Genomic DNA, 8,866 nt, shown 5'->3' with positions numbered 1-8,866 from the left:
GCATTAAGCATGAAATCAGAATTACCCACAATAGCTGCTGAGACCCCACATGACCCGGACACCACCACCTCTCCAACGTCATCTCTCACTGTCCCTCCCTCTTTCTTCACTTGCTCAAAACCACTCATTCTCTTCCCCCCTCACTGCCAACACACAGTGTTCTTACCTTTATTTCAGTTCCATATCTTCCTTCAAGTCATAGCTCATGTGTCAGAAAGATATTCAAGTCCAGAGAAAATTCCCCTGCTGTTGCTCTCTACCCCTCTTTAGCACACCCACGACTTACAGTGATCGAATTGGTTTGTTTACCTGTATTTATTTGTTTCGACACTGTAAGATTCACAGGGATAGGACCCCAGTCTTCCTGGTTCTTTTATCATCATCGTCCAGTCTCCTGCCTGGGATATAGTTAAAGCTGTGAAATAAGTGAATGAGTTTAATCTGCATATGATAAAGGTGCAATGCATAGGATTTTTTATTTGGTAAAAATATAAAAAGTTCTCTGACAATGTCTATTTTACACCAGTTTGATAATCATGTATACTTTTTTACTCTTATTTGATTATACTTTCTCATGAAAGCTTGATTATATAAGAAAACATGGTTTGAGCCACAAACACATTAACATGTAAATTGAAATTCTATTTTATTTTAGGTCATTAAAAAACATGACCTGTTTGGAATATTATTTTTTATGCTTTTCTTACAAAAACTATTTTTTTCTGAATCATTTTTGTATTTTATCTCCAAATGGGAAGACCAGAGAGACATGTTCAGTCTAGCACTGGTAAAGCCTTCTTTGCAAATGACACATGGTTGTTGGGAATAGTTACTCCTACTTAGGAGCATGGTCTGTGAAGTTAGATAACCTGGGTTCAAACCCAGCTATCGTTTACTAGCTGTGTGATATTGAGCAAGTGTGTACCTTGCTTGTGCCTTAGTTTTCTCAGTTGTACAGTCAGGGGGTAGCAGTAACATCTCTCAGAGAGTTGTTGTGGGGGTTCATTGTGAAAATGCATTGTGAACATGTGCCCCAGTGCCTGGAATAGTAAACATTGCATAATTTTAGCTTTTTGCATTAGTGTGTTAGGGCTGCCATATCAAAGTACCATATACTGGGGGTGGGGTGGGGTCTTAAACAACAGACATTTCTAGGCTAGAAGTCCAAGGTCAAAGTGCTGGCAGGCACTTTCTCATTGGCTTGTAGATGGCTGTCTTCTCCCTGTGTCTTCACATGGCCTGCCTTCCTTCTGTATCCATCTGTGTCCAAGTGTCCTTTTCTTATAAGGACACCAGTCCCATTGGATTAAGCTTACCCAAATAATTTCATTTTACTTGAATTACCTCTTTGAAGGCTCTCTCTCTAAATACAGTCATCTTCTGAGGTACTGGGGATTAGGACTTCAAACTAAGAATTTGGGGACACACACACACACACACACACACACACACACACACACACACAATTAAGCCCATAACAATATTATTCCCCCAGATAAGCCAAATTAGATACGGTATCTATAATTTATCTTTTCAACATTGGTTTTGAAGAAATGCAGACTTCTTAATGTGAATTTTGCAGAGATAAATACAATGATCAAATCTGGCCAATAGCATCATGAGGCAAATTTGCTAAATGAGCATTATTTTTGTGCTCTACATCAACTTCTCTTTAACATGAATGCTCCTTATACTTCCTGTCTTTAGTAAGCAATGTATTATGATATACTGATATGATATGAGATGAAGAATAAATATAACTGTAAACTGTGTATGATGATCAAAACTACCCTGGAAGTGTGGGTGGTGGGGTGAGCTAAGTCATAAACACCCTCCCCTGATGCTCACCAGCCACCCAGCCACCCACTAGGGCCTCTCAGCATCTATATGGACAATCAGACTCATTTCAAAAAAAGGGAATGTATTTTAAAAGTTGTCTGATTTTTAAAAAATGGAAACACATCTCCAGTTCTACCTTTAATGATGTAGACACTCTGAAATACCACCATCTTCTGAGGTTCCAGTACTCACTGAGAAATGCTGATCTAGACTAAAACTTCCCCTAGCAACAGGAGAATTCTTTGTAATACAGACTTGAAAGTTGAGCATGAACTATATATATTGGAATTTCTGGTCTTAAATCCTATCCTGCCATTTATTAGCTGTTTAATGCTAAGCACATCATTTACTCTCTCTAATTCTGTTTCCTGTGCTGTAAAATGAGAAAAACAAAATATATTTCTCTGCTAGCTCACAGAACCCTTATGAGGATTAAGGGGTATAAAAAGGCACTTAAATATCTATAGCCAACCAACAAATCAATACAATAATCAATACAAATCAATACTGATAGTAAACACACATATGGTCCTCTGCTAGGTACCATTCTCAGAATTTTATAATACAACAATTCTTCACGGTAGGGATTGTTGTTAGCATTTCAGTTTATAGATGTGGAATCTGGAGAAGGGAGAATTGGGTAACTTGCCCAGGTCATAGAGCTAATAAGTTGCAGAGATAGGATTTTAACTCAGGCATTCCAGGGCACCATGCTGCCCTACCCCTGTGACTCCTGTGACTGGATAATTTATCATCTAAACCAGGACACTTCTGAGAATGAAAACAGAGATATTGATGGTTTTGCTGGCACAAAAAACATCTACTAGGACTTGAACTAGGCAAATAGGATAAATAGTCACCTTTACGATAAGTGATGTTGAGTATGCGCCTGGCCTGAGGTTTCCTGTACATATGAGGACATTGCTGGGGAGGGAATGAGCTACACAAAACAGGCCATGACTGCTCCTCTGGACTCCTCTCCTTCTCCAAATCTAACCTCGAGTCCAGCCGGCACTGAATGGAATAATTCCATTTATTAAATTGAAATCTGTGTCTCTAGCACTGTTACCCACTGACTATGAGGTCCCTTTGTAGGGACGATGGAGACACGGTGAGAGGCAGAGCCTGTGCCATTCTCCCTCGAGGTCCCAGGAGCTGCCATACGCAGCGTGCCCAAGGGATAGACACGGAGATCGGACCAAGTTCTCAAGGCTGTTCTTGCTCAGATGGATTGCCAGCACTTTGTATCAAGGCTTATGTTGTGCCTTCTTCTTTATGTATGAAGCAGAGAGGTCTCTTGTGTGAGTCTATGCAGAGAAATGGAGAACGGGACTTGGGAACTAGATAAAGGATATGTTCAAATACCTTCTCCTCTGTGGAGTGCTTCTCACCCTTCCTCTCTCATTGTCTCCCCCTGGTTCCCATAGCTCATCTCATGCTTTTTAGAACTTGTAATGCAGAACACTGTGTTTTAATAGAGGAAACATAGTTAAGTGACATAGTACATGAGCTCTAGAGCCACGTAGTACTTACCAATGATGCAACCTGGAGCAAATACCTTGATCTTGGTTATGCCATCTGTAAAGTGGGAATGGAAATTTACCAACACCATAGGGTTGCTGAGGATTAATTGAGTCAATTCATACAAAGTCCATAGAACATCCTCTTCTCCTTTTCCTTCTTCCAATGAGACAGAGATAGTCTTTTGTTTATATGTTGGTTTCTCCAGTGCCAGCACAGAGTATGATGCAGGCTAGACTCACTGTGGAAGCACAAACAGATTAACACACAGGAGAGCAGTTCCAGACCTAAGTTGATATGTAATTGATTTAAATGACACAAGTCTAAAAATATTCAATAACAGGGTCCTCCAGCAACATCCAGGTAATTTGTTCTCTATCAACGCCAGATGAACTTTAAATGAATTGCAAGTGTAACCACAGAACTAGCTCAGAAAGGAGCTATCCTTTCTCAGGAGATACTGACTTGCTTTTCAGACCAAAACCACAGTCATGCAGCCAAATCACGCAGCCAAGGCATGCACAGAAGAGAGAACTTTGACCTCCATCTGCACCTGGAACCAAAGTCTCCCCCCACCTCATGCCAACCCACAGAAGAAAAGGGTCCGTTGTCCAGGAAGATCCTATGTTGATGCCCCTTCCCACAAATGGCCAAGCTCCAGGGTCTCCCAATTAAGTGATGCCCACCAGAGTTTCTGCATATCTTTCCCCACCTACCCTTAAAAAACCTGCCCCAAACCCTGGATCCCCTGGGTTGGAGATTTCGGGCTTTTGAACATCAGCTTCCAGTTCTCCTGTGTGATGCTACTCATATTAAAACTAGAGGCCCAGTGCATGAAATTAGTGCACTTGTGGCGGGGAGGAGCGGGTCCTCACCCCGGCCTGTGCCCTCTTGCAGTCCAAGAGCCTCAGGGGATGTCTGACTGTGGCTTAGGCCCGCCCCCAACCTCCCCCCCCCCCCCCCCCGGCAGTTGGACATCTTTAGGGTTGCCGCTTAGGCAAGAGAGGCTCCTGCCACCACCGCTGTGCTCGCCAACCATGAGCCCAGCTTCTGGCTGAGCAGCACTCCCGCTGTGGGAGCACACTTACCACCAGGGGGAAGCTCCTGATTTGAGCATCTGCCCCCTGGTGGTCAGTACATGTCATAGCGACCAGTCATTCTGCTGTTTGGTTGATTTGCATATTAGTCTTTTATTATATAGGATAGCCCACCTCTCTCCACTGCAATTCTCAGTGCTTAGTGTCTGGCTTTGCTAGCACCAGGTGAATGAACTCTTTCTGCTCATTTGACCTTTGAGACATAAGGTCAAGTGCATGTCTTCAGGGACTCTGGGGCCAGCCTTGCAAAAAGAGTTGTGGACCCATGGTCAGCAGTGGACAATTTCTGTCCAGCATTAGTGGGGTCCTTTGAAAATCTTCACACCCCTCTTGTGAACGAAGCAGGTGGAATTGTTTCATTCATATTAAAAACAAAATGACCAGAAATGGCATAAAGCAATACAAATGTTTCTAAAGCCAAGTCAGTGACATCTAAGCAGACATCTGCAATCCATTTGAGAATCCAGAGCTCAGGAAGGATCTAGTTTGGGAAAGGAAAAGGAACAAAAAGATAGGACAGTCCGCCCAAGGAAATAAACGTCATAAATGTTACAGTTCACAGGGATCAGAAAACTCCTTGGGGACAGAATACAACTATGGTATTGTTTTCAGGTGGCAATTTTATCACATCTTCTGTAGTTGCTTATTTTTCTGACATGTAACTGTGAATGCTTTGAAGGCGAAGACCATGCTTTGGTTTTCTCTACCTGTGCTTTTAAACTGTACACATGGGTTCTCTGAGGACCTTGACATGCAGTAGAATTATTGGCACATAGTATAGTACTCAAGAATTATCTGTTGAGCCAGGCTGGTGTGGATCAATGGTTGAGTGTTGACCTATGAACCAGGTGGTCATGGTTCAATTCTGGGTCAGGGCACATGCCTGGGTTGTGGGCTCAGTCCCCAGTGTGCAGCATGCAGGGGGCAGTTGATCAGTTGATTCTGTCTCATCATTGATGTTTCTATTTCTCCCTCTCCCTTCTTCTCTGAAAAATCGATAAAAATATAAAGAAAAGAATTATCTTTTGAGAAAATGGATTAATGTTTAACAAATGGATGAGTGATTAGCTCATCAGACCATCATAGAACCCTTACTGTGTTTCTCTTGACTTTTAGAGAAACAAACAAACAAACAAGTTTTGGGTATTGTAAATGGGCAAGTAGATATAAGTCAGTACACCTAGACTGAGAGGCACTGCTCTAGGCCATTTGTATACCTTCTTTCGAGAAATACCTCTTCAAATTCTTTACCCATTTTAAAATTTGCTTACTAGTTTTTACATTATAAGAGTTCATTATATATTCTGGACATAAGTCTCTTGTCAGTTATATGGGACATTTATTTACATTTGCAAGTATTTTCTCCCATTCTGTAGGTTTTCTTTTTCATTTTCTTTTTTGTTTGTTTGTTTTGATCTCTCTTTTTTTTTTCTTTTTCATTTTCTTAATGGTGTTCTTTGGAGCATAAACTTTTTTCTAAATGAAGTCCAATTTATTTATTTATTCATTCATTCATTCATTCATTCATTCATTTATTATTTTGTCACTATTGCTTTTGGTGTCATACCTAAAAAACCATTCTCTAATCTAAGGTCACAATTTACTCCTATGTTTTCTTCTAAGAATTTTATCATTTTAGCTCTTACATGTAAGACTATGATTCATTTTGAGTTAAGCTTTGTATATGGTATAAGGAAGGGGCCCAACTTCACACTTTCACATATGAATGTCCAGTTGTGCCAGCACCATTTGTTAAAAAGAATTATTGGAACCCTCTTTGTGATGTTTACATTTTGTGTCAAGGTGGCTCAGCTATGGTGTCTGGTCATTTGTTTAAACACTAGTCTAAATGTTGTTGTGAAAGTATTTTGTAGATGTGACTAACATATACTGTCACTTGACTTTAAGTTGATAAGATGTTTCCTTTGATAATGTGGGTGAACCTCACTCAATCAGCAACGGCCTCCAGAGCAAGCATGAGGGCTTCCTGGAGGAGGAGGAATTCTGTCTCAAGTCCATCACACAAAACCTTGCCCATGTTTCCAGCCTGCTTATTTAGGACTTCATTAATTTCTTTCAACAATGTTTTATAGTTTTCAGTGTACACATACTGTATTGCTTTATGAAATGTATTCCTAAGTATTTTATTCTTTTTATGCTATTTTAAACAATATTTTTTCTTACTTATATTTATGGATTGCTCATTGCTAGTGTGGAGAAATACAACTGATTTTTGTTCATTGATTTTTGTATCCTGAAGCTTTGCTGAATTCATTTATTACTTCTAAAAGTGTGTGTGTGTGTGTGTGTGTGTGCGTGCGCGTGTTTATGTGTGTGCATTCCTTATGATTGTCCATTTACAAGATCTTATCATCTGTGCATATAGTTCTAAATCTTCCTTTCCAATTTACATGCCTTTTATTTTGTTTTCTTACCTAATTGCCTTGACTAGAACTTGCAGTACAGGGTTGACTAAAAGTGGCAAGAGTAGATATCCTTGTCCTTGTTCTGATCTTAGGGGGAAAGCTTTCAGTCTTTTACTATTACTATGATGTTACTTAGCTGTGGAGTGGGGTTTTTGTTGTTGTTTGTTTTTGTAGATTCTTTTTATTAGGCTGAGGACTTTTCATTCTATTTCAATTTTGTTAAGTGTTTCTATCATGAAAAGGTATTGAATTTTGTCAAATGCTTTTTCTGCATCCATTGAAATAATCATGTGCTTTCCCCCTTTATTTTATTGATATAGCATATAACAGATTTATTTTTGTTATGTTGAATCACCCTCGCATTCCTGGGATAAATCCCACTTGGTCATTGTATAGTCCTTTTTACATCCAGGCATACCTCATTTTATTGCATTTTGCTTTACAGCACTTCACAAGTTTTACATTTTTTTGCAAACTGAAGTCAAGACTCTCCACCAGCAAAGAGATTATGACTCCCTTTATTGTAACACTTGCTTTATTACAATAGTCTGAAACGGAACTGTGATATCTTCAAGGTATGCCTGCATTGCACACACTCACACACACTCACACACACACTTACACACTCAATCTCAGAACCATTGTATCAAAAGCATTTTGTGCCCAGCTGGTATGGCTCAGTGGTTGAGTGTCAACCAATGAACCAGGAGGTCAGGGTTCAATTTCTGATCAGGGCACATGCGTGGGTTGCAGGCTGAATTTCCACAGGGGACGTGCAGGAGGCAGCCAATCAATAATTTTCTCTCATCATTGTTTCTGTCTCTCTTTCCTTTTTCCTTCTCCCTTCCTCTCTGAAATCTATCTATCTATCCATGCACATATGTATATTTTAAAGCATTTCATGATAAAACAAAAAATAAATAAACAAACAAAAAAGGAAACAAAAATAAAGTCCCCCCAGATAACGTTGTAAGTTTGAGATGCTTTTGTATCTTTAAGGAATTATTACCTCTGAAATGTCTTATACAATACATTAGGACTGACCAAAACCCAAAAATGATTTGTTCATTCATATGAATCAAACCTCTTTAGATGAGCAGAATTCAACATGGCTCATGGGACATCTTTGGACTCCTGCCTCATTTCTCAAATATCACATCCTTTCCTTTTTCATTATCTGCACTTCTTTTTGCTGTTCCAGAGCTCAAGTGAGTGGGGGTGCTAGGTGATGGGGCAGGGTTGGTGGGCAAGGCAGACACTCTGGATCACCCGCACAAAAGCAGCATTTTAGGAAAGGCGAGACCAGCAAGTAGAGACAGGAGTGACCCAGGCATTATGTGTCTGGTTAACTCTGCTGCTGGTCATGGGTTTTCAGCCTAGGGGGTCAGAGATCTCCCCAATCACTCAGTTCCTCAGCCTTGAAACACCGAGCGACTGCAGTGCAGGACTAAATCATTTTCACTGTGGCTAACAGTTGCTGATTTATTTTCAGTCGTCTTAGATGTGTGTTTATATTCCTGTAGCTACTTTGTAAGGACTTCCATTTAGTTAGAGTGGAATTGCTAAATGTACAGAGATAGGGAGGGGTGTGATGAAATCTTGGTCAAAGGCAAACAACTTCAAGGCGCATGTAAAATGTGTGTAAGCTGTGCCCTTTCTGTGTGTATTCGAGACAGCTGCACAGCCCTCCTGCCTGTCCTCATGACCCCCTCAGTGATGCTGTGTGTCTCACACCAAGAAGAGAGTTCCCCTTACCTCTGACCAGCCTTTTCCTCTTGTGCTGTGACAGTGGAGATGGAGAACAGCTGCTGTGTTTTATGGCCTCACAGTTAATTTAATTTATATCTGCTGTAAACATGATTTCTTAAAGCGTAATAGAACATTTCAGTTTGGCATGTAGCAAAGGCCCTCCACCTTGCCCCAGTCATTCCCAATAGATGTGTTTTATTGCTTTAATTTATGTTTTTGTCTCTGTCGTTGTTC

Source organism: Myotis myotis, unplaced genomic scaffold, assembly GCF_014108235.1.
Source record: "Myotis myotis isolate mMyoMyo1 unplaced genomic scaffold, mMyoMyo1.p scaffold_m19_p_14, whole genome shotgun sequence".
In the NCBI taxonomy this organism is placed as follows: domain Eukaryota; kingdom Metazoa; phylum Chordata; class Mammalia; order Chiroptera; family Vespertilionidae; genus Myotis; species Myotis myotis.
Note: the sequence above shows the minus strand (reverse complement) of the source record.